The sequence below is a fragment of the Lemur catta genome, chromosome 27 (assembly GCF_020740605.2).
Source record: "Lemur catta isolate mLemCat1 chromosome 27, mLemCat1.pri, whole genome shotgun sequence".
NCBI classification, from domain to species: Eukaryota; Metazoa; Chordata; class Mammalia; order Primates; family Lemuridae; genus Lemur; species Lemur catta.
Window position 1 is genome coordinate 778,153 of NC_059154.1, and position 26,330 is coordinate 804,482.

General features: G+C 53.5%; 3 non-coding genes and 7 pseudogenes across 3 annotated transcripts; all 10 read left to right on the forward strand.

Annotated features, from left to right (window-relative positions):
• The first annotated feature begins 2,176 nt into the window (after positions 1-2,176).
• On the forward strand, positions 2,177-2,295 carry LOC123627810 (annotated as a pseudogene).
• Positions 2,296-3,490: 1,195 nt separating this feature from the next.
• LOC123627939 lies at positions 3,491-3,609 on the forward strand. The gene has a single exon (XR_006731548.1). It is a non-coding gene; the product is annotated as a 5S ribosomal RNA (ribosomal RNA).
• Positions 3,610-7,035: 3,426 nt separating this feature from the next.
• Positions 7,036-7,154, forward strand: LOC123627811 (annotated as a pseudogene).
• Positions 7,155-8,348: 1,194 nt separating this feature from the next.
• Positions 8,349-8,467, forward strand: LOC123627940. Its single transcript, XR_006731549.1, has one exon. It is a non-coding gene; the product is annotated as a 5S ribosomal RNA (ribosomal RNA).
• A 3,426-nt stretch (positions 8,468-11,893) lies between these two features.
• On the forward strand, positions 11,894-12,012 carry LOC123627812 (annotated as a pseudogene).
• Positions 12,013-13,205: 1,193 nt separating this feature from the next.
• On the forward strand, positions 13,206-13,326 carry LOC123627847 (annotated as a pseudogene).
• Positions 13,327-16,754: 3,428 nt separating this feature from the next.
• Positions 16,755-16,873, forward strand: LOC123627813 (annotated as a pseudogene).
• A 1,194-nt stretch (positions 16,874-18,067) lies between these two features.
• LOC123627848 lies at positions 18,068-18,188 on the forward strand (annotated as a pseudogene).
• A 3,428-nt stretch (positions 18,189-21,616) lies between these two features.
• LOC123627814 lies at positions 21,617-21,735 on the forward strand (annotated as a pseudogene).
• Positions 21,736-22,932: 1,197 nt separating this feature from the next.
• LOC123627941 lies at positions 22,933-23,051 on the forward strand. The gene has a single exon (XR_006731550.1). It is a non-coding gene; the product is annotated as a 5S ribosomal RNA (ribosomal RNA).
• Positions 23,052-26,330: the final 3,279 nt, after the last annotated feature.

The following is a 26,330-nucleotide window of genomic DNA, read 5'->3' on the forward strand; positions in this document are numbered from 1 at the left end:
TGCTCTCTGTTATAGGACTATCTCATTGAGGTAGTTTGTTAATTTCACAGTTTATAGAATACATGTGGAACCATTCTGGATTCCTTCTGGGCAACTTGTGTGCCAGGGGAAACCTTCTGTTTGGAGAATACTCCTCGCTTACACAGGAAGCTGCAGTTCATCAGCGCTGCTAGAGAATGGCACTGCACGAATCAGTCGAAGTATCTTTATGCGATCTTTGACTAGGTCCGTGTACAAGGGGCTCCCGTGAGGATTACCCTAGATGCTTCCTGGTCACATGTGCCCTATCTTCTCTCTGGTACGTGCTACTCAGAGAATATGCTTGCTCCTGAATTATGCCAGCGTTTATTCATATCCATTTATGCTACATTGCTTTCCAAATGGTTCTATAATTTCGCCTCCCATATCAGCAGGGTGTGTGCAAGAGTTTTCCTCAAAGCCAACACAGTGATCAGTTTCTTAAGTTTCCTCAATCTGGTGAGTTGGAAACTATATCTGGCTTCATTTTTTATTCTGTATTTCCTTGACTAATAATGAGGACACGGGGCCAAAGGCGTATTAAGCATATTAAACGTAGATATCCTGTAACAGTAATATTTTGCCAATTATATGTGCAACAGATACCTTGTCCTGTTTGCAGCTTGTTTTTGACCCTGTTCATGGTATCCTTGGAAACGTTTCATTATGGAAAATTTGAAATAGAAGCAAAATCGGAAAGAATAGTAGAATACTCTCGCACTCCTCTGACTCAAGAAATCACCAACCCCTGGCCAGATCTTGTTTCCTTTATACCCCTCCTACCTTAAGTTCATGATCCCCTTAATAATATCCCTCCATCGATAAAAAGTCAATATGTTTCTATCAAAGGTAGAGGCTTTCTTCCCTCTTACAGTGTACTCACAGCCACATTATTCCATGTAAAAATTTCACCGTGTTAGAGATAACAGCAAGTACTCAATGTTTGCGTTTCCCTGAGACACACACGCTCATTCCAGTTTCTTTGAATCGAGTCCAAATACAGTCCATACCTTGTGAGGGGTTGAGATGTCTTTTGAAAGAGTGTCCATACATCGCGACTAGTCGGGGGCAGCCCCGGTTGTCACCGTTTCCCTTTGTTTCCTACCGCTGTCCGCAGTGACCCGAGTTATTTTTGCATTGTGAGGGGTTTCATCGCGGATTTAAACGTATTTAATGTGTTTCAATATCTTGCAATTATTAGACTTACTGGCGATCAAACCGTCCGGTGTCTGGCAATCGGGAGTCTACTCATTCTGGTTCCTGTGTCTTTTGACGTGACCCTCGTCCTGTTGGATATCATAGCATCCACGCTTCCCAGGATAAGAAGCGTCCGTTTCGCGCCCCAGACTTCAAGTCAGCCTATGTCTCCAGTAAGTCTTAGGACCGTTTAGTAACGATGGTTGGCAGAGACCACGATCTAGATGCTGGTGAAATGCCCTACTGTTGAGTTCGCACCTATGTCTCGGCACTTTCCATGGGGAAAAAAAAAAAAAATAAAGGAAGAAAAGACAAAAAAAATACAGGAAAACACATTGAGTTTCCACTGATAATCCAAGTTCAAACTGAGAACTGAGAGTTTTTTTACATGACTTGATCGATTTCACCTCTTCCTCTCACACCCAAATTCCCAGTCCCCAAAGACGCCAACAGCATTTCTTCTTTGCAGGATCCCACAGAATAATCGTAGCCATGCACCATAGAACCGTGGACTGGTTCCCACTGCATGAAGTAGGAAAGGCGAGGAAGGAACTTTCTACTTTTCCGGCTGCTCCACTGTGAAAATGTAAGAGCTGCCGTCCGCCGAAGCCAGTCTGCTCATGTCCAAGGAGCTGTGAGCCACGTCACACTCCTTTGGAATATTTCCCTGAGCCTTCATGTGGGCTCCTGACGTCTGTAGAATCTGACAAGTCACACGTTGTCCTCCCGTTTGTGTCCTCCGTGCTTTGAATAGATGTGCTATTGAGTGCTTGATTTTTGTTGTCATAGGTGTATGTGTTTGTGGCAAAGTGTTGAGTGTTTGGTGTGTATGTAGCAGCTAGAGAGCGAGGCTCTGAAGGCTACTGGGCAGCAGGAGGGCGCGGGGTCGGGTGGGGGGCGCTGGGCCGGGAGGGCCGCGTAGCAGCTGGGCCTCTCGAGGCGTCCGGGGACGGCCGCTGCCGTCTAGGGCCATAGCACCCTGAACGTGCCCGATCTCGTCTGGTCTGGGAAGCTAAGCAGGGTCGGGCCCGGTTAGTACTTGGATGGGAGACCGCCTGGGAATACCGGGTGCTGTAGGCTTTTGCTTCTTCTTTTGTCCCGCCCGCCGGGGGGTCGGGGGTGGGGGGCCCCCCCTCGCCTTCTGCGCCCGCCCCCACTTTCGCCCTCGGGCCCCGGCCCCTCCCCCCCCTCGGCGCGACCCGCTGCCCCCGCCCGGGGCTTCCTCCCCTCTCCCCCGCTGCAGCACCACCGCCAGGTGGCGGCAGCGGCAGAGCGTCCCAGGCGTTCCGTTGGGCCGGCAGCGGAGCCCCAACCCTGGGCCCCACACCGGGCCGGGGCCGGGCGGCGGGATCCCTAAGTGCCGCCGGGTCTCCTCTCCCCCGGACCCCGCACCCGCCGCCCCGCACTCCGGGACATCGCGTACACCCGGCGCGGGACAGCCCAGGGCGGCAAACCGTGTCCTGGGCCCCCGGACACCCGGCCCACCGTGCACTTTCTCTCCGCCGCACACCCGGGCCTCGGGCCCGGGCCTCACGCCGGGCGGGCTCCTCGCCGCCGACGGGGCTCCGAGAGACACACCGGCGCGCCGCACAGGGCGACTCGCTGGCCCCCTGGGCAGAGAGGACACACAACAGCACACGGAGCGCACGCACCCAAACCCAAACCACCCACCGGCCCCTGGACCCCTGGCTACACACCCCAAACCCCACCCCACCGGGCCACAGGATAGCCGGCTCCGGCCCCCCGCGCAGCCCCCCGCCCCCGCGCGGGGGCTGCTGCCACACGCAGGCCCTGAGGGGAATCGGGGCAGAACGGTCCTCCCCAGACGGGGGTGGGGTGGCGGGGTGGGGGGGGGGACACTGCAGATCTTCAGGACCTCCGGGTGACGGACCAGCGGCAGGCGCGGCCCTGCCTCCTCCTCCCGGCCCCGCCCCAAAGCCCCTCCCCACCGTGCCCTCGCGTGGGCCGGCGGAGGGCCCTCTCTCGCGCACTCTCCGGCTCCGGCCCTCCGCCCCCACGCGTGGAAGCCTGTCCCTGCGCGCGTGCCCGTGGGTCTGCTCCTCGGGGTGTGGGACGGCGGTGCGTCCGTGGTTTGGGTGGGGGTGGGGGGGGTGCGCGCGCGAGACCCGTCAGGCTCCGCCTGGCCCCCCACCCCCACCCCGATAAGGGCAGGTGGGCTAGCGAAGGGCCAGGGCGGCGGGAGGGACCCGACTGCGCAGGGAGGGACGCGTCGCAGCAGATCGGCCTCTTGAGGCGTCCGGGGGCGGCCGCCCTCGTCTACGGCCAGACCGCCCTGAACGCGCCCGATCTCGTCTCACCTCGGAAGCTAAGCAGGGTCGGGCCCGGTTAGTACTTGGATGGGAGACCGCCTGGGAATCCCGGGTGCCGTAGGCTTTTTGCTCTGCTTCTTTTTCTGTCCCGCCCCCCTGGGCTGGGAAGGGGAGGGGGGGGCCTTCGCCCTCCGCGCCCGGCCCGGCTCCGCCCCCGGCCGGCCCGGACCCTGCCCCGTGGCCCCTGGAGACAGGGTCAGATTGGAGATGTGGAGGCTCAGTCCCCGAGGCTGTCGCCCCTCACACACCTGCCGCAGGTCCGGGCCTCCGGAACTTCTGACCGACCGGCTCTGAATTCAGGACACAGTCTAAAGTTGTCCAAGGAGATGACCACGTTACCACCCTAGGACAGGAAAAATTGGACCCTATCCACATATGCAGAAGAAGAGAATCTAAACAGCTGGCTATTCGTTCACGGTAACATAATTCAGGAATCCAGAGGCGAAGACATCTAGAAACACTTTTCAAACGTCTAAATCTTTAGAACATATTCTGAAGGATTAAGAAGTAGAAGCATTCTTTGGACAGTCACGAGCAAGACCAGGGTGTCGATAGGAAATCCTTCTGTTCGATACTGCAAGAGATGCTCCAAAAACATACTACAACAAGGGAAAACACTAACAATATATGGGAAAGGAAAATCACCTTTCTTCATTTTCCTCACCTCCTACGGTTCTCAAAAGAGAATGTTTGCCCCTATGCGCGGGAGACCTGTAGAAATCCTAGGTGAGTCCAGCAAGATAGCTCTAGATGAAATCAACATTCGATCGATAGTTTCGATATTTCTTATTTCCTCGCAAATACACAATAATGAATGCAATTCTTGAAAAGGATAACATTCAAAGTCACAGAAAATCCACACAGCACCTACGGGGCAAAGGTGCCAACTTAGATGGAAAACTTAGCAAAAACGTACATGATGGCTCCAATCGATGGAGAGGCTACCCCGTAGTCCTCGATAGACGGACACAGAGTCCCCAAACTAATCATTTCCCCCACATTAATAAATAATCCCATTTAAACAGGGTTTATAACTAGAAACTTACAATCTGCTTCTTTCTCTTTTTCTTTTAATTTGGGAAAGGGATATGTTAAAGAATGATGATCATGATCATGATTATCATTATGACTATTATATTAAATCGAATTAACCGTACCAAAACCCCACCACTCACCTTATAAAAATGGGAGTTGATGCATATGTGGGAAGCCGCTGTGTATCTTTGTCTCAAGGCGTGGAACCACAAAAACGCTTCTCCCAAACAAATCCCATCTCGACTGTCATCCTTTTCCTTGCTTTTCCTTTGAAAGTTTTTGCTCTCTGTTATAGGACTATCTCATTGAGGTAGTTTGTTAATTTCACAGTTTATAGAATACATGTGGAACCATTCTGGATTCCTTCTGGGCAACTTGTGTGCCAGGGGAAACCTTCTGTTTGGAGAATACTCCTCGCTTACACAGGAAGCTGCAGTTCATCAGCGCTGCTAGAGAATGGCACTGCACGAATCAGTCGAAGTATCTTTATGCGATCTTTGACTAGGTCCGTGTACAAGGGGCTCCCGTGAGGATTACCCTAGATGCTTCCTGGTCACATGTGCCCTATCTTCTCTCTGGTACGTGCTACTCAGAGAATATGCTTGCTCCTGAATTATGCCAGCGTTTATTCATATCCATTTATGCTACATTGCTTTCCAAATGGTTCTATAATTTCGCCTCCCATATCAGCAGGGTGTGTGCAAGAGTTTTCCTCAAAGCCAACACAGTGATCAGTTTCTTAAGTTTCCTCAATCTGGTGAGTTGGAAACTATATCTGGCTTCATTTTTTATTCTGTATTTCCTTGACTAATAATGAGGACACGGGGCCAAAGGCGTATTAAGCATATTAAACGTAGATATCCTGTAACAGTAATATTTTGCCAATTATATGTGCAACAGATACCTTGTCCTGTTTGCAGCTTGTTTTTGACCCTGTTCATGGTATCCTTGGAAACGTTTCATTATGGAAAATTTGAAATAGAAGCAAAATCGGAAAGAATAGTAGAATACTCTCGCACTCCTCTGACTCAAGAAATCACCAACCCCTGGCCAGATCTTGTTTCCTTTATACCCCTCCTACCTTAAGTTCATGATCCCCTTAATAATATCCCTCCATCGATAAAAAGTCAATATGTTTCTATCAAAGGTAGAGGCTTTCTTCCCTCTTACAGTGTACTCACAGCCACATTATTCCATGTAAAAATTTCACCGTGTTAGAGATAACAGCAAGTACTCAATGTTTGCGTTTCCCTGAGACACACACGCTCATTCCAGTTTCTTTGAATCGAGTCCAAATACAGTCCATACCTTGTGAGGGGTTGAGATGTCTTTTGAAAGAGTGTCCATACATCGCGACTAGTCGGGGGCAGCCCCGGTTGTCACCGTTTCCCTTTGTTTCCTACCGCTGTCCGCAGTGACCCGAGTTATTTTTGCATTGTGAGGGGTTTCATCGCGGATTTAAACGTATTTAATGTGTTTCAATATCTTGCAATTATTAGACTTACTGGCGATCAAACCGTCCGGTGTCTGGCAATCGGGAGTCTACTCATTCTGGTTCCTGTGTCTTTTGACGTGACCCTCGTCCTGTTGGATATCATAGCATCCACGCTTCCCAGGATAAGAAGCGTCCGTTTCGCGCCCCAGACTTCAAGTCAGCCTATGTCTCCAGTAAGTCTTAGGACCGTTTAGTAACGATGGTTGGCAGAGACCACGATCTAGATGCTGGTGAAATGCCCTACTGTTGAGTTCGCACCTATGTCTCGGCACTTTCCATGGGGAAAAAAAAAAAAATAAAGGAAGAAAAGACAAAAAAAATACAGGAAAACACATTGAGTTTCCACTGATAATCCAAGTTCAAACTGAGAACTGAGAGTTTTTTTACATGACTTGATCGATTTCACCTCTTCCTCTCACACCCAAATTCCCAGTCCCCAAAGACGCCAACAGCATTTCTTCTTTGCAGGATCCCACAGAATAATCGTAGCCATGCACCATAGAACCGTGGACTGGTTCCCACTGCATGAAGTAGGAAAGGCGAGGAAGGAACTTTCTACTTTTCCGGCTGCTCCACTGTGAAAATGTAAGAGCTGCCGTCCGCCGAAGCCAGTCTGCTCATGTCCAAGGAGCTGTGAGCCACGTCACACTCCTTTGGAATATTTCCCTGAGCCTTCATGTGGGCTCCTGACGTCTGTAGAATCTGACAAGTCACACGTTGTCCTCCCGTTTGTGTCCTCCGTGCTTTGAATAGATGTGCTATTGAGTGCTTGATTTTTGTTGTCATAGGTGTATGTGTTTGTGGCAAAGTGTTGAGTGTTTGGTGTGTATGTAGCAGCTAGAGAGCGAGGCTCTGAAGGCTACTGGGCAGCAGGAGGGCGCGGGGTCGGGTGGGGGGCGCTGGGCCGGGAGGGCCGCGTAGCAGCTGGGCCTCTCGAGGCGTCCGGGGACGGCCGCTGCCGTCTAGGGCCATAGCACCCTGAACGTGCCCGATCTCGTCTGGTCTGGGAAGCTAAGCAGGGTCGGGCCCGGTTAGTACTTGGATGGGAGACCGCCTGGGAATACCGGGTGCTGTAGGCTTTTGCTTCTTCTTTTGTCCCGCCCGCCGGGGGGTCGGGGGTGGGGGGCCCCCCCTCGCCTTCTGCGCCCGCCCCCACTTTCGCCCTCGGGCCCCGGCCCCTCCCCCCCCTCGGCGCGACCCGCTGCCCCCGCCCGGGGCTTCCTCCCCTCTCCCCCGCTGCAGCACCACCGCCAGGTGGCGGCAGCGGCAGAGCGTCCCAGGCGTTCCGTTGGGCCGGCAGCGGAGCCCCAACCCTGGGCCCCACACCGGGCCGGGGCCGGGCGGCGGGATCCCTAAGTGCCGCCGGGTCTCCTCTCCCCCGGACCCCGCACCCGCCGCCCCGCACTCCGGGACATCGCGTACACCCGGCGCGGGACAGCCCAGGGCGGCAAACCGTGTCCTGGGCCCCCGGACACCCGGCCCACCGTGCACTTTCTCTCCGCCGCACACCCGGGCCTCGGGCCCGGGCCTCACGCCGGGCGGGCTCCTCGCCGCCGACGGGGCTCCGAGAGACACACCGGCGCGCCGCACAGGGCGACTCGCTGGCCCCCTGGGCAGAGAGGACACACAACAGCACACGGAGCGCACGCACCCAAACCCAAACCACCCACCGGCCCCTGGACCCCTGGCTACACACCCCAAACCCCACCCCACCGGGCCACAGGATAGCCGGCTCCGGCCCCCCGCGCAGCCCCCCGCCCCCGCGCGGGGGCTGCTGCCACACGCAGGCCCTGAGGGGAATCGGGGCAGAACGGTCCTCCCCAGACGGGGGTGGGGTGGCGGGGTGGGGGGGGGGACACTGCAGATCTTCAGGACCTCCGGGTGACGGACCAGCGGCAGGCGCGGCCCTGCCTCCTCCTCCCGGCCCCGCCCCAAAGCCCCTCCCCACCGTGCCCTCGCGTGGGCCGGCGGAGGGCCCTCTCTCGCGCACTCTCCGGCTCCGGCCCTCCGCCCCCACGCGTGGAAGCCTGTCCCTGCGCGCGTGCCCGTGGGTCTGCTCCTCGGGGTGTGGGACGGCGGTGCGTCCGTGGTTTGGGTGGGGGTGGGGGGGTGCGCGCGCGAGACCCGTCAGGCTCCGCCTGGCCCCCCACCCCCACCCCGATAAGGGCAGGTGGGCTAGCGAAGGGCCAGGGCGGCGGGAGGGACCCGACTGCGCAGGGAGGGACGCGTCGCAGCAGATCGGCCTCTTGAGGCGTCCGGGGGCGGCCGCCCTCGTCTACGGCCAGACCGCCCTGAACGCGCCCGATCTCGTCTCACCTCGGAAGCTAAGCAGGGTCGGGCCCGGTTAGTACTTGGATGGGAGACCGCCTGGGAATCCCGGGTGCCGTAGGCTTTTTGCTCTGCTTCTTTTTCTGTCCCGCCCCCCTGGGCTGGGAAGGGGAGGGGGGGGCCTTCGCCCTCCGCGCCCGGCCCGGCTCCGCCCCCGGCCGGCCCGGACCCTGCCCCGTGGCCCCTGGAGACAGGGTCAGATTGGAGATGTGGAGGCTCAGTCCCCGAGGCTGTCGCCCCTCACACACCTGCCGCAGGTCCGGGCCTCCGGAACTTCTGACCGACCGGCTCTGAATTCAGGACACAGTCTAAAGTTGTCCAAGGAGATGACCACGTTACCACCCTAGGACAGGAAAAATTGGACCCTATCCACATATGCAGAAGAAGAGAATCTAAACAGCTGGCTATTCGTTCACGGTAACATAATTCAGGAATCCAGAGGCGAAGACATCTAGAAACACTTTTCAAACGTCTAAATCTTTAGAACATATTCTGAAGGATTAAGAAGTAGAAGCATTCTTTGGACAGTCACGAGCAAGACCAGGGTGTCGATAGGAAATCCTTCTGTTCGATACTGCAAGAGATGCTCCAAAAACATACTACAACAAGGGAAAACACTAACAATATATGGGAAAGGAAAATCACCTTTCTTCATTTTCCTCACCTCCTACGGTTCTCAAAAGAGAATGTTTGCCCCTATGCGCGGGAGACCTGTAGAAATCCTAGGTGAGTCCAGCAAGATAGCTCTAGATGAAATCAACATTCGATCGATAGTTTCGATATTTCTTATTTCCTCGCAAATACACAATAATGAATGCAATTCTTGAAAAGGATAACATTCAAAGTCACAGAAAATCCACACAGCACCTACGGGGCAAAGGTGCCAACTTAGATGGAAAACTTAGCAAAAACGTACATGATGGCTCCAATCGATGGAGAGGCTACCCCGTAGTCCTCGATAGACGGACACAGAGTCCCCAAACTAATCATTTCCCCCACATTAATAAATAATCCCATTTAAACAGGGTTTATAACTAGAAACTTACAATCTGCTTCTTTCTCTTTTTCTTTTAATTTGGGAAAGGGATATGTTAAAGAATGATGATCATGATCATGATTATCATTATGACTATTATATTAAATCGAATTAACCGTACCAAAACCCCACCACTCACCTTATAAAAATGGGAGTTGATGCATATGTGGGAAGCCGCTGTGTATCTTTGTCTCAAGGCGTGGAACCACAAAAACGCTTCTCCCAAACAAATCCCATCTCGACTGTCATCCTTTTCCTTGCTTTTCCTTTGAAAGTTTTTGCTCTCTGTTATAGGACTATCTCATTGAGGTAGTTTGTTAATTTCACAGTTTATAGAATACATGTGGAACCATTCTGGATTCCTTCTGGGCAACTTGTGTGCCAGGGGAAACCTTCTGTTTGGAGAATACTCCTCGCTTACACAGGAAGCTGCAGTTCATCAGCGCTGCTAGAGAATGGCACTGCACGAATCAGTCGAAGTATCTTTATGCGATCTTTGACTAGGTCCGTGTACAAGGGGCTCCCGTGAGGATTACCCTAGATGCTTCCTGGTCACATGTGCCCTATCTTCTCTCTGGTACGTGCTACTCAGAGAATATGCTTGCTCCTGAATTATGCCAGCGTTTATTCATATCCATTTATGCTACATTGCTTTCCAAATGGTTCTATAATTTCGCCTCCCATATCAGCAGGGTGTGTGCAAGAGTTTTCCTCAAAGCCAACACAGTGATCAGTTTCTTAAGTTTCCTCAATCTGGTGAGTTGGAAACTATATCTGGCTTCATTTTTTATTCTGTATTTCCTTGACTAATAATGAGGACACGGGGCCAAAGGCGTATTAAGCATATTAAACGTAGATATCCTGTAACAGTAATATTTTGCCAATTATATGTGCAACAGATACCTTGTCCTGTTTGCAGCTTGTTTTTGACCCTGTTCATGGTATCCTTGGAAACGTTTCATTATGGAAAATTTGAAATAGAAGCAAAATCGGAAAGAATAGTAGAATACTCTCGCACTCCTCTGACTCAAGAAATCACCAACCCCTGGCCAGATCTTGTTTCCTTTATACCCCTCCTACCTTAAGTTCATGATCCCCTTAATAATATCCCTCCATCGATAAAAAGTCAATATGTTTCTATCAAAGGTAGAGGCTTTCTTCCCTCTTACAGTGTACTCACAGCCACATTATTCCATGTAAAAATTTCACCGTGTTAGAGATAACAGCAAGTACTCAATGTTTGCGTTTCCCTGAGACACACACGCTCATTCCAGTTTCTTTGAATCGAGTCCAAATACAGTCCATACCTTGTGAGGGGTTGAGATGTCTTTTGAAAGAGTGTCCATACATCGCGACTAGTCGGGGGCAGCCCCGGTTGTCACCGTTTCCCTTTGTTTCCTACCGCTGTCCGCAGTGACCCGAGTTATTTTTGCATTGTGAGGGGTTTCATCGCGGATTTAAACGTATTTAATGTGTTTCAATATCTTGCAATTATTAGACTTACTGGCGATCAAACCGTCCGGTGTCTGGCAATCGGGAGTCTACTCATTCTGGTTCCTGTGTCTTTTGACGTGACCCTCGTCCTGTTGGATATCATAGCATCCACGCTTCCCAGGATAAGAAGCGTCCGTTTCGCGCCCCAGACTTCAAGTCAGCCTATGTCTCCAGTAAGTCTTAGGACCGTTTAGTAACGATGGTTGGCAGAGACCACGATCTAGATGCTGGTGAAATGCCCTACTGTTGAGTTCGCACCTATGTCTCGGCACTTTCCATGGGGAAAAAAAAAAAAATAAAGGAAGAAAAGACAAAAAAAATACAGGAAAACACATTGAGTTTCCACTGATAATCCAAGTTCAAACTGAGAACTGAGAGTTTTTTTACATGACTTGATCGATTTCACCTCTTCCTCTCACACCCAAATTCCCAGTCCCCAAAGACGCCAACAGCATTTCTTCTTTGCAGGATCCCACAGAATAATCGTAGCCATGCACCATAGAACCGTGGACTGGTTCCCACTGCATGAAGTAGGAAAGGCGAGGAAGGAACTTTCTACTTTTCCGGCTGCTCCACTGTGAAAATGTAAGAGCTGCCGTCCGCCGAAGCCAGTCTGCTCATGTCCAAGGAGCTGTGAGCCACGTCACACTCCTTTGGAATATTTCCCTGAGCCTTCATGTGGGCTCCTGACGTCTGTAGAATCTGACAAGTCACACGTTGTCCTCCCGTTTGTGTCCTCCGTGCTTTGAATAGATGTGCTATTGAGTGCTTGATTTTTGTTGTCATAGGTGTATGTGTTTGTGGCAAAGTGTTGAGTGTTTGGTGTGTATGTAGCAGCTAGAGAGCGAGGCTCTGAAGGCTACTGGGCAGCAGGAGGGCGCGGGGTCGGGTGGGGGGCGCTGGGCCGGGAGGGCCGCGTAGCAGCTGGGCCTCTCGAGGCGTCCGGGGACGGCCGCTGCCGTCTAGGGCCATAGCACCCTGAACGTGCCCGATCTCGTCTGGTCTGGGAAGCTAAGCAGGGTCGGGCCCGGTTAGTACTTGGATGGGAGACCGCCTGGGAATACCGGGTGCTGTAGGCTTTTGCTTCTTCTTTTGTCCCGCCCGCCGGGGGGTCGGGGGTGGGGGGCCCCCCCTCGCCTTCTGCGCCCGCCCCCACTTTCGCCCTCGGGCCCCGGCCCCTCCCCCCCCTCGGCGCGACCCGCTGCCCCCGCCCGGGGCTTCCTCCCCTCTCCCCCGCTGCAGCACCACCGCCAGGTGGCGGCAGCGGCAGAGCGTCCCAGGCGTTCCGTTGGGCCGGCAGCGGAGCCCCAACCCTGGGCCCCACACCGGGCCGGGGCCGGGCGGCGGGATCCCTAAGTGCCGCCGGGTCTCCTCTCCCCCGGACCCCGCACCCGCCGCCCCGCACTCCGGGACATCGCGTACACCCGGCGCGGGACAGCCCAGGGCGGCAAACCGTGTCCTGGGCCCCCGGACACCCGGCCCACCGTGCACTTTCTCTCCGCCGCACACCCGGGCCTCGGGCCCGGGCCTCACGCCGGGCGGGCTCCTCGCCGCCGACGGGGCTCCGAGAGACACACCGGCGCGCCGCACAGGGCGACTCGCTGGCCCCCTGGGCAGAGAGGACACACAACAGCACACGGAGCGCACGCACCCAAACCCAAACCACCCACCGGCCCCTGGACCCCTGGCTACACACCCCAAACCCCACCCCACCGGGCCACAGGATAGCCGGCTCCGGCCCCCCGCGCAGCCCCCCGCCCCCGCGCGGGGGCTGCTGCCACACGCAGGCCCTGAGGGGAATCGGGGCAGAACGGTCCTCCCCAGACGGGGGTGGGGTGGCGGGGTGGGGGGGGGACACTGCAGATCTTCAGGACCTCCGGGTGACGGACCAGCGGCAGGCGCGGCCCTGCCTCCTCCTCCCGGCCCCGCCCCAAAGCCCCTCCCCACCGTGCCCTCGCGTGGGCCGGCGGAGGGCCCTCTCTCGCGCACTCTCCGGCTCCGGCCCTCCGCCCCCACGCGTGGAAGCCTGTCCCTGCGCGCGTGCCCGTGGGTCTGCTCCTCGGGGTGTGGGACGGCGGTGCGTCCGTGGTTTGGGTGGGGGTGGGGGGGTGCGCGCGCGAGACCCGTCAGGCTCCGCCTGGCCCCCCACCCCCACCCCGATAAGGGCAGGTGGGCTAGCGAAGGGCCAGGGCGGCGGGAGGGACCCGACTGCGCAGGGAGGGACGCGTCGCAGCAGATCGGCCTCTTGAGGCGTCCGGGGGCGGCCGCCCTCGTCTACGGCCAGACCGCCCTGAACGCGCCCGATCTCGTCTCACCTCGGAAGCTAAGCAGGGTCGGGCCCGGTTAGTACTTGGATGGGAGACCGCCTGGGAATCCCGGGAAAGCCCTAGGCTTTTTGCTCTGCCTCTCTTTCTGCCCCGCCCCCCTGGGCTGGGAAGGGGAGGGGGGGCCTTCGCCCTCCGCGCCCGCCCCGGCTCCCGCCCCCGGCCGGCCCGGACCCCGCCCCGTGGCCCCTGGAGAGAGGGTCAGATTGCAGATGTGGAGGCTCAGTCCCCGAGGCTGCCGCCCCTCACACACCTGCCGCAGGCCCGGGCCTCCGGAACTTCTGACCGACCGGCTCTGAATTCAGGACACAGTCTAAAGTTGTCCAAGGAGATGACCACGTTACCACCCTAGGACAGGAAAAATTGGACCCTATCCACATATGCAGAAGAAGAGAATCTAAACAGCTGGCTATTCGTTCACGGTAACATAATTCAGGAATCCAGAGGCGAAGACATCTAGAAACACTTTTCAAACGTCTAAATCTTTAGAACATATTCTGAAGGATTAAGAAGTAGAAGCATTCTTTGGACAGTCACGAGCAAGACCAGGGTGTCGATAGGAAATCCTTCTGTTCGATACTGCAAGAGATGCTCCAAAAACATACTACAACAAGGGAAAACACTAACAATATATGGGAAAGGAAAATCACCTTTCTTCATTTTCCTCACCTCCTACGGTTCTCAAAAGAGAATGTTTGCCCCTATGCGCGGGAGACCTGTAGAAATCCTAGGTGAGTCCAGCAAGATAGCTCTAGATGAAATCAACATTCGATCGATAGTTTCGATATTTCTTATTTCCTCGCAAATACACAATAATGAATGCAATTCTTGAAAAGGATAACATTCAAAGTCACAGAAAATCCACACAGCACCTACGGGGCAAAGGTGCCAACTTAGATGGAAAACTTAGCAAAAACGTACATGATGGCTCCAATCGATGGAGAGGCTACCCCGTAGTCCTCGATAGACGGACACAGAGTCCCCAAACTAATCATTTCCCCCACATTAATAAATAATCCCATTTAAACAGGGTTTATAACTAGAAACTTACTATCTGCTTCTTTCTCTTTTTCTTTTAATTTGGGAAAGGGATATGTTAAAGAATGATGATCATGATCATGATTATCATTATGACTATTATATTAAATCGAATTAACCGTACCAAAACCCCTCCACTCACCTTATAAAAATGGGAGTTGATGCATATGTGGGAAGCCGCTGTGTATCTTTGTCCCAAGGCGTGGAACCACAAAAACGCTTCTCCCAAACAAATCCCATCTCGACTGTCATCCTTTTCCTTGCTTTTCCTTTGAAAGTTTTTGCTCTCTGTTATAGGACTATCTCATTGAGGTAGTTTGTTAATTTCACAGTTTATAGAATACATGTGGAACCATTCTGGATTCCTTCTGGGCAACTTGTGTGCCAGGGGAAACCTTCTGTTTGGAGAATACTCCTCGCTTACACAGGAAGCTGCAGTTCATCAGCGCTGCTAGAGAATGGCACTGCACGAATCAGTCGAAGTATCTTTATGCGATCTTTGACTAGGTCCGTGTACAAGGGGCTCCCGTGAGGATTACCCTAGATGCTTCCTGGTCACATGTGCCCTATCTTCTCTCTGGTACGTGCTACTCAGAGAATATGCTTGCTCCTGAATTATGCCAGCGTTTATTCATATCCATTTATGCTACATTGCTTTCCAAATGGTTCTATAATTTCGCCTCCCATATCAGCAGGGTGTGTGCAAGAGTTTTCCTCAAAGCCAACACAGTGATCAGTTTCTTAAGTTTCCTCAATCTGGTGAGTTGGAAACTATATCTGGCTTCATTTTTTATTCTGTATTTCCTTGACTAATAATGAGGACACGGGGCCAAAGGCGTATTAAGCATATTAAACGTAGATATCCTGTAACAGTAATATTTTGCCAATTATATGTGCAACAGATACCTTGTCCTGTTTGCAGCTTGTTTTTGACCCTGTTCATGGTATCCTTGGAAACGTTTCATTATGGAAAATTTGAAATAGAAGCAAAATCGGAAAGAATAGTAGAATACTCTCGCACTCCTCTGACTCAAGAAATCACCAACCCCTGGCCAGATCTTGTTTCCTTTATACCCCTCCTACCTTAAGTTCATGATCCCCTTAATAATATCCCTCCATCGATAAAAAGTCAATATGTTTCTATCAAAGGTAGAGGCTTTCTTCCCTCTTTCAGTGTACTCACAGCCACATTAGTCCATGTAAAAATTTCACCGTGTTAGAGATAACAGCAAGTACTCAATGTTTGCGTTTCCCTGAGACACACACGCTCATTCCAGTTTCTTTGAATCGAGTCCAAATACAGTCCATACCTTGTGAGGGGTTGAGATGTCTTTTGAAAGAGTGTCCATACATCGCGACTAGTCGGGGGCAGCCCCGGTTGTCACCGTTTCCCTTTGTTTCCTACCGCTGTCCGCAGTGACCCGAGTTATTTTTGCATTGTGAGGGGTTTCATCGCGGATTTAAACGTATTTAATGTGTTTCAATATCTTGCAATTATTAGACTTACTGGCGATCAAACCGTCCGGTGTCTGGCAATCGGGAGTCTACTCATTCTGGTTCCTGTGTCTTTTGACGTGACCCTCGTCCTGTTGGATATCATAGCATCCACGCTTCCCAGGATAAGAAGCGTCCGTTTCCCGCCCCAGACTTCAAGTCAGCCTATGTCTCCAGTAAGTCTTAGGACCGTTTAGTAACGATGGTTGGCAGAGACCACGATCTAGATGCTGGTGAAATGCCCTACTGTTGAGTTCGCACCTATGTCTCGGCACTTTCCATGGGGAAAAAAAAAAATAAATAAAGGAAGAAAAGAAAAAAAAAATACAGGAAAACACATTGAGTTTCCACTGATAATCCAAGTTCAAACTGAGAACTGAGAGTTTTTTTACATGACTTGATCGATTTCACCTCTTCCTCTCACACCCAAATTCCCAGTCCCCAAAGACGCCAACAGCATTTCTTCTTTGCAGGATCCCACAGAATAATCGTAGCCATGCACCATAGAACCGTGGACTGGTTCCCACTGCATGAAGTAGGAAAGGCGAGGAAGGAACTTTCTACTTTTCCGGCTGCTCCACTGTGAAAATGTAAGAGCTGCCGTCCGCCGAAGCCAGTCTGCTCATGTCCAAGGAGCTGTGAGCCACGTCACACTCCTTTGGAATATTTCCCTGAGCCTTCATGTGGGCTCCTGACGTCTGTAGAATCTGACAAGTCACACGTTGTCCTCCCGTTTGTGTCCTCCGTGCTTTGAATAGATGTGCTATTGAGTGCTTGATTTTTGTTGTCATAGGTGTATGTGTTTGTGGCAAAGTGTTGAGTGTTTGGTGTGTATGTAGCAGCTAGAGAGCGAGGCTCTGAAGGCTACTGGGCAGCAGGAGGGCGCGGGGTCGGGTGGGGGGCGCTGGGCCGGGAGGGCCGCGTAGCAGCTGGGCCTCTCGAGGCGTCCGGGGACGGCCGCTGCCGTCTAGGGCCATAGCACCCTGAACGTGCCCGATCTCGTCTGGTCTGGGAAGCTAAGCAGGGTCGGGCCCGGTTAGTACTTGGATGGGAGACCGCCTGGGAATACCGGGTGCTGTAGGCTTTTGCTTCTTCTTTTGTCCCGCCCGCCGGGGGGTCGGGGGTGGGGGGCCCCCCCTCGCCTTCTGCGCCCGCCCCCACTTTCGCCCTCGGGCCCCGGCCCCTCCCCCCCCTCGGCGCGACCCGCTGCCCCCGCCCGGGGCTTCCTCCCCTCTCCCCCGCTGCAGCACCACCGCCAGGTGGCGGCAGCGGCAGAGCGTCCCAGGCGTTCCGTTGGGCCGGCAGCGGAGCCCCAACCCTGGGCCCCACACCGGGCCGGGGCCGGGCGGCGGGATCCCTAAGTGCCGCCGGGTCTCCTCTCCCCCGGACCCCGCACCCGCCGCCCCGCACTCCGGGACATCGCGTACACCCGGCGCGGGACAGCCCAGGGCGGCAAACCGTGTCCTGGGCCCCCGGACACCCGGCCCACCGTGCACTTTCTCTCCGCCGCACACCCGGGCCTCGGGCCCGGGCCTCACGCCGGGCGGGCTCCTCGCCGCCGACGGGGCTCCGAGAGACACACCGGCGCGCCGCACAGGGCGACTCGCTGGCCCCCTGGGCAGAGAGGACACACAACAGCACACGGAGCGCACGCACCCAAACCCAAACCACCCACCGGCCCCTGGACCCCTGGCTACACACCCCAAACCCCACCCCACCGGGCCACAGGATAGCCGGCTCCGGCCCCCCGCGCAGCCCCCCGCCCCCGCGCGGGGGCTGCTGCCACACGCAGGCCCTGAGGGGAATCGGGGCAGAACGGTCCTCCCCAGACGGGGGTGGGGTGGCGGGGTGGGGGGGGGGACACTGCAGATCTTCAGGACCTCCGGGTGACGGACCAGCGGCAGGCGCGGCCCTGCCTCCTCCTCCCGGCCCCGCCCCAAAGCCCCTCCCCACCGTGCCCTCGCGTGGGCCGGCGGAGGGCCCTCTCTCGCGCACTCTCCGGCTCCGGCCCTCCGCCCCCACGCGTGGAAGCCTGTCCCTGCGCGCGTGCCCGTGGGTCTGCTCCTCGGGGTGTGGGACGGCGGTGCGTCCGTGGTTTGGGTGGGGGTGGGGGGGTGCGCGCGCGAGACCCGTCAGGCTCCGCCTGGCCCCCCACCCCCACCCCGATAAGGGCAGGTGGGCTAGCGAAGGGCCAGGGCGGCGGGAGGGACCCGACTGCGCAGGGAGGGACGCGTCGCAGCAGATCGGCCTCTTGAGGCGTCCGGGGGCGGCCGCCCTCGTCTACGGCCAGACCGCCCTGAACGCGCCCGATCTCGTCTCACCTCGGAAGCTAAGCAGGGTCGGGCCCGGTTAGTACTTGGATGGGAGACCGCCTGGGAATCCCGGGAAAGCCCTAGGCTTTTTGCTCTGCCTCTCTTTCTGCCCCGCCCCCCTGGGCTGGGAAGGGGAGGGGGGGCCTTCGCCCTCCGCGCCCGCCCCGGCTCCCGCCCCCGGCCGGCCCGGACCCCGCCCCGTGGCCCCTGGAGAGAGGGTCAGATTGCAGATGTGGAGGCTCAGTCCCCGAGGCTGCCGCCCCTCACACACCTGCCGCAGGCCCGGGCCTCCGGAACTTCTGACCGACCGGCTCTGAATTCAGGACACAGTCTAAAGTTGTCCAAGGAGATGACCACGTTACCACCCTAGGACAGGAAAAATTGGACCCTATCCACATATGCAGAAGAAGAGAATCTAAACAGCTGGCTATTCGTTCACGGTAACATAATTCAGGAATCCAGAGGCGAAGACATCTAGAAACACTTTTCAAACGTCTAAATCTTTAGAACATATTCTGAAGGATTAAGAAGTAGAAGCATTCTTTGGACAGTCACGAGCAAGACCAGGGTGTCGATAGGAAATCCTTCTGTTCGATACTGCAAGAGATGCTCCAAAAACATACTACAACAAGGGAAAACACTAACAATATATGGGAAAGGAAAATCACCTTTCTTCATTTTCCTCACCTCCTACGGTTCTCAAAAGAGAATGTTTGCCCCTATGCGCGGGAGACCTGTAGAAATCCTAGGTGAGTCCAGCAAGATAGCTCTAGATGAAATCAACATTCGATCGATAGTTTCGATATTTCTTATTTCCTCGCAAATACACAATAATGAATGCAATTCTTGAAAAGGATAACATTCAAAGTCACAGAAAATCCACACAGCACCTACGGGGCAAAGGTGCCAACTTAGATGGAAAACTTAGCAAAAACGTACATGATGGCTCCAATCGATGGAGAGGCTACCCCGTAGTCCTCGATAGACGGACACAGAGTCCCCAAACTAATCATTTCCCCCACATTAATAAATAATCCCATTTAAACAGGGTTTATAACTAGAAACTTACTATCTGCTTCTTTCTCTTTTTCTTTTAATTTGGGAAAGGGATATGTTAAAGAATGATGATCATGATCATGATTATCATTATGACTATTATATTAAATCGAATTAACCGTACCAAAACCCCTCCACTCACCTTATAAAAATGGGAGTTGATGCATATGTGGGAAGCCGCTGTGTATCTTTGTCCCAAGGCGTGGAACCACAAAAACGCTTCTCCCAAACAAATCCCATCTCGACTGTCATCCTTTTCCTTGCTTTTCCTTTGAAAGTTTTTGCTCTCTGTTATAGGACTATCTCATTGAGGTAGTTTGTTAATTTCACAGTTTATAGAATACATGTGGAACCATTCTGGATTCCTTCTGGGCAACTTGTGTGCCAGGGGAAACCTTCTGTTTGGAGAATACTCCTCGCTTACACAGGAAGCTGCAGTTCATCAGCGCTGCTAGAGAATGGCACTGCACGAATCAGTCGAAGTATCTTTATGCGATCTTTGACTAGGTCCGTGTACAAGGGGCTCCCGTGAGGATTACCCTAGATGCTTCCTGGTCACATGTGCCCTATCTTCTCTCTGGTACGTGCTACTCAGAGAATATGCTTGCTCCTGAATTATGCCAGCGTTTATTCATATCCATTTATGCTACATTGCTTTCCAAATGGTTCTATAATTTCGCCTCCCATATCAGCAGGGTGTGTGCAAGAGTTTTCCTCAAAGCCAACACAGTGATCAGTTTCTTAAGTTTCCTCAATCTGGTGAGTTGGAAACTATATCTGGCTTCATTTTTTATTCTGTATTTCCTTGACTAATAATGAGGACACGGGGCCAAAGGCGTATTAAGCATATTAAACGTAGATATCCTGTAACAGTAATATTTTGCCAATTATATGTGCAACAGATACCTTGTCCTGTTTGCAGCTTGTTTTTGACCCTGTTCATGGTATCCTTGGAAACGTTTCATTATGGAAAATTTGAAATAGAAGCAAAATCGGAAAGAATAGTAGAATACTCTCGCACTCCTCTGACTCAAGAAATCACCAACCCCTGGCCAGATCTTGTTTCCTTTATACCCCTCCTACCTTAAGTTCATGATCCCCTTAATAATATCCCTCCATCGATAAAAAGTCAATATGTTTCTATCAAAGGTAGAGGCTTTCTTCCCTCTTTCAGTGTACTCACAGCCACATTAGTCCATGTAAAAATTTCACCGTGTTAGAGATAACAGCAAGTACTCAATGTTTGCGTTTCCCTGAGACACACACGCTCATTCCAGTTTCTTTGAATCGAGTCCAAATACAGTCCATACCTTGTGAGGGGTTGAGATGTCTTTTGAAAGAGTGTCCATACATCGCGACTAGTCGGGGGCAGCCCCGGTTGTCACCGTTTCCCTTTGTTTCCTACCGCTGTCCGCAGTGACCCGAGTTATTTTTGCATTGTGAGGGGTTTCATCGCGGATTTAAACGTATTTAATGTGTTTCAATATCTTGCAATTATTAGACTTACTGGCGATCAAACCGTCCGGTGTCTGGCAATCGGGAGTCTACTCATTCTGGTTCCTGTGTCTTTTGACGTGACCCTCGTCCTGTTGGATATCATAGCATCCACGCTTCCCAGGATAAGAAGCGTCCGTTTCCCGCCCCAGACTTCAAGTCAGCCTATGTCTCCAGTAAGTCTTAGGACCGTTTAGTAACGATGGTTGGCAGAGACCACGATCTAGATGCTGGTGAAATGCCCTACTGTTGAGTTCGCACCTATGTCTCGGCACTTTCCATGGGGAAAAAAAAAAATAAATAAAGGAAGAAAAGAAAAAAAAAATACAGGAAAACACATTGAGTTTCCACTGATAATCCAAGTTCAAACTGAGAACTGAGAGTTTTTTTACATGACTTGATCGATTTCACCTCTTCCTCTCACACCCAAATTCCCAGTCCCCAAAGACGCCAACAGCATTTCTTCTTTGCAGGATCCCACAGAATAATCGTAGCCATGCACCATAGAACCGTGGACTGGTTCCCACTGCATGAAGTAGGAAAGGCGAGGAAGGAACTTTCTACTTTTCCGGCTGCTCCACTGTGAAAATGTAAGAGCTGCCGTCCGCCGAAGCCAGTCTGCTCATGTCCAAGGAGCTGTGAGCCACGTCACACTCCTTTGGAATATTTCCCTGAGCCTTCATGTGGGCTCCTGACGTCTGTAGAATCTGACAAGTCACACGTTGTCCTCCCGTTTGTGTCCTCCGTGCTTTGAATAGATGTGCTATTGAGTGCTTGATTTTTGTTGTCATAGGTGTATGTGTTTGTGGCAAAGTGTTGAGTGTTTGGTGTGTATGTAGCAGCTAGAGAGCGAGGCTCTGAAGGCTACTGGGCAGCAGGAGGGCGCGGGGTCGGGTGGGGGGCGCTGGGCCGGGAGGGCCGCGTAGCAGCTGGGCCTCTCGAGGCGTCCGGGGACGGCCGCTGCCGTCTAGGGCCATAGCACCCTGAACGTGCCCGATCTCGTCTGGTCTGGGAAGCTAAGCAGGGTCGGGCCCGGTTAGTACTTGGATGGGAGACCGCCTGGGAATACCGGGTGCTGTAGGCTTTTGCTTCTTCTTTTGTCCCGCCCGCCGGGGGGTCGGGGGTGGGGGGGCCCCCCCTCGCCTTCTGCGCCCGCCCCCACTTTCGCCCTCGGGCCCCGGCCCCTCCCCCCCCTCGGCGCGACCCGCTGCCCCCCGCCCGGGGCTTCCTCCCCTCTCCCCCGCTGCAGCACCACCGCCAGGTGGCGGCAGCGGCAGAGCGTCCCAGGCGTTCCGTTGGGCCGGCAGCGGAGCCCCAACCCTGGGCCCCACACCGGGCCGGGGCCGGGCGGCGGGATCCCTAAGTGCCGCCGGGTCTCCTCTCCCCCGGACCCCGCACCCGCCGCCCCGCACTCCGGGACATCGCGTACACCCGGCGCGGGACAGCCCAGGGCGGCAAACCGTGTCCTGGGCCCCCGGACACCCGGCCCACCGTGCACTTTCTCTCCGCCGCACACCCGGGCCTCGGGCCCGGGCCTCACGCCGGGCGGGCTCCTCGCCGCCGACGGGGCTCCGAGAGACACACCGGCGCGCCGCACAGGGCGACTCGCTGGCCCCCTGGGCAGAGAGGACACACAACAGCACACGGAGCGCACGCACCCAAACCCAAACCACCCACCGGCCCCTGGACCCCTGGCTACACACCCCAAACCCCACCCCACCGGGCCACAGGATAGCCGGCTCCGGCCCCCCGCGCAGCCCCCCCGCCCCCGCGCGGGGGCTGCTGCCACACGCAGGCCCTGAGGGGAATCGGGGCAGAACGGTCCTCCCCAGACGGGGGTGGGGTGGCGGGGTGGGGGGGGGGACACTGCAGATCTTCAGGACCTCCGGGTGACGGACCAGCGGCAGGCGCGGCCCTGCCTCCTCCTCCCGGCCCCGCCCCAAAGCCCCTCCCCACCGTGCCCTCGCGTGGGCCGGCGGAGGGCCCTCTCTCGCGCACTCTCCGGCTCCGGCCCTCCGCCCCCACGCGTGGAAGCCTGTCCCTGCGCGCGTGCCCGTGGGTCTGCTCCTCGGGGTGTGGGACGGCGGTGCTTCCGTGGTTTGGGTGGGGGTGGGGGGGTGCGCGCGCGAGACCCGTCAGGCTCCGCCTGGCCCCCCACCCCCACCCCGATAAGGGCAGGTGGGCTAGCGAAGGGCCAGGGCGGCGGGAGGGACCCGACTGCGCAGGGAGGGACGCGTCGCAGCAGATCGGCCTCTTGAGGCGTCCGGGGGCGGCCGCCCTCGTCTACGGCCAGACCGCCCTGAACGCGCCCGATCTCGTCTCACCTCGGAAGCTAAGCAGGGTCGGGCCCGGTTAGTACTTGGATGGGAGACCGCCTGGGAATCCCGGGTGCCGTAGGCTTTTTGCTCTGCTTCTTTTTCTGTCCCGCCCCCCTGGGCTGGGAAGGGGAGGGGGGGGCCTTCGCCCTCCGCGCCCGGCCCGGCTCCGCCCCCGGCCGGCCCGGACCCTGCCCCGTGGCCCCTGGAGACAGGGTCAGATTGGAGATGTGGAGGCTCAGTCCCCGAGGCTGTCGCCCCTCACACACCTGCCGCAGGTCCGGGCCTCCGGAACTTCTGACCGACCGGCTCTGAATTCAGGACACAGTCTAAAGTTGTCCAAGGAGATGACCACGTTACCACCCTAGGACAGGAAAAATTGGACCCTATCCACATATGCAGAAGAAGAGAATCTAAACAGCTGGCTATTCGTTCACGGTAACATAATTCAGGAATCCAGAGGCGAAGACATCTAGAAACACTTTTCAAACGTCTAAATCTTTAGAACATATTCTGAAGGATTAAGAAGTAGAAGCATTCTTTGGACAGTCACGAGCAAGACCAGGGTGTCGATAGGAAATCCTTCTGTTCGATACTGCAAGAGATGCTCCAAAAACATACTACAACAAGGGAAAACACTAACAATATATGGGAAAGGAAAATCACCTTTCTTCATTTTCCTCACCTCCTACGGTTCTCAAAAGAGAATGTTTGCCCCTATGCGCGGGAGACCTGTAGAAATCCTAGGTGAGTCCAGCAAGATAGCTCTAGATGAAATCAACATTCGATCGATAGTTTCGATATTTCTTATTTCCTCGCAAATACACAATAATGAATGCAATTCTTGAAAAGGATAACATTCAAAGTCACAGAAAATCCACACAGCACCTACGGGGCAAAGGTGCCAACTTAGATGGAAAACTTAGCAAAAACGTACATGATGGCTCCAATCGATGGAGAGGCTACCCCGTAGTCCTCGATAGACGGACACAGAGTCCCCAAACTAATCATTTCCCCCACATTAATAAATAATCCCATTTAAACAGGGTTTATAACTAGAAACTTACTATCTGCTTCTTTCTCTTTTTCTTTTAATTTGGGAAAGGGATATGTTAAAGAATGATGATCATGATCATGATTATCATTATGACTATTATATTAAATCGAATTAACCGTACCAAAACCCCTCCACTCACCTTATAAAAATGGGAGTTGATGCATATGTGGGAAGCCGCTGTGTATCTTTGTCCCAAGGCGTGGAACCACAAAAACGCTTCTCCCAAACAAATCCCATCTCGACTGTCATCCTTTTCCTTGCTTTTCCTTTGAAAGTTTTTGCTCTCTGTTATAGGACTATCTCATTGAGGTAGTTTGTTAATTTCACAGTTTATAGAATACATGTGGAACCATTCTGGATTCCTTCTGGGCAACTTGTGTGCCAGGGGAAACCTTCTGTTTGGAGAATACTCCTCGCTTACACAGGAAGCTGCAGTTCATCAGCGCTGCTAGAGAATGGCACTGCACGAATCAGTCGAAGTATCTTTATGCGATCTTTGACTAGGTCCGTGTACAAGGGGCTCCCGTGAGGATTACCCTAGATGCTTCCTGGTCACATGTGCCCTATCTTCTCTCTGGTACGTGCTACTCAGAGAATATGCTTGCTCCTGAATTATGCCAGCGTTTATTCATATCCATTTATGCTACATTGCTTTCCAAATGGTTCTATAATTTCGCCTCCCATATCAGCAGGGTGTGTGCAAGAGTTTTCCTCAAAGCCAACACAGTGATCAGTTTCTTAAGTTTCCTCAATCTGGTGAGTTGGAAACTATATCTGGCTTCATTTTTTATTCTGTATTTCCTTGACTAATAATGAGGACACGGGGCCAAAGGCGTATTAAGCATATTAAACGTAGATATCCTGTAACAGTAATATTTTGCCAATTATATGTGCAACAGATACCTTGTCCTGTTTGCAGCTTGTTTTTGACCCTGTTCATGGTATCCTTGGAAACGTTTCATTATGGAAAATTTGAAATAGAAGCAAAATCGGAAAGAATAGTAGAATACTCTCGCACTCCTCTGACTCAAGAAATCACCAACCCCTGGCCAGATCTTGTTTCCTTTATACCCCTCCTACCTTAAGTTCATGATCCCCTTAATAATATCCCTCCATCGATAAAAAGTCAATATGTTTCTATCAAAGGTAGAGGCTTTCTTCCCTCTTTCAGTGTACTCACAGCCACATTAGTCCATGTAAAAATTTCACCGTGTTAGAGATAACAGCAAGTACTCAATGTTTGCGTTTCCCTGAGACACACACGCTCATTCCAGTTTCTTTGAATCGAGTCCAAATACAGTCCATACCTTGTGAGGGGTTGAGATGTCTTTTGAAAGAGTGTCCATACATCGCGACTAGTCGGGGGCAGCCCCGGTTGTCACCGTTTCCCTTTGTTTCCTACCGCTGTCCGCAGTGACCCGAGTTATTTTTGCATTGTGAGGGGTTTCATCCCGGATTTAAACGTATTTAATGTGTTTCAATATCTTGCAATTATTAGACTTACTGGCGATCAAACCGTCCGGTGTCTGGCAATCGGGAGTCTACTCATTCTGGTTCCTGTGTCTTTTGACGTGACCCTCGTCCTGTTGGATATCATAGCATCCACGCTTCCCAGGATAAGAAGCGTCCGTTTCCCGCCCCAGACTTCAAGTCAGCCTATGTCTCCAGTAAGTCTTAGGACCGTTTAGTAACGATGGTTGGCAGAGACCACGATCTAGATGCTGGTGAAATGCCCTACTGTTGAGTTCGCACCTATGTCTCGGCACTTTCCATGGGGAAAAAAAAAAAAAATAAAGGAAGAAAAGACAAAAAAAATACAGGAAAACACATTGAGTTTCCACTGATAATCCAAGTTCAAACTGAGAACTGAGAGTTTTTTTACATGACTTGATCGATTTCACCTCTTCCTCTCACACCCAAATTCCCAGTCCCCAAAGACGCCAACAGCATTTCTTCTTTGCAGGATCCCACAGAATAATCGTAGCCATGCACCATAGAACCGTGGACTGGTTCCCACTGCATGAAGTAGGAAAGGCGAGGAAGGAACTTTCTACTTTTCCGGCTGCTCCACTGTGAAAATGTAAGAGCTGCCGTCCGCCGAAGCCAGTCTGCTCATGTCCAAGGAGCTGTGAGCCACGTCACACTCCTTTGGAATATTTCCCTGAGCCTTCATGTGGGCTCCTGACGTCTGTAGAATCTGACAAGTCACACGTTGTCCTCCCGTTTGTGTCCTCCGTGCTTTGAATAGATGTGCTATTGAGTGCTTGATTTTTGTTGTCATAGGTGTATGTGTTTGTGGCAAAGTGT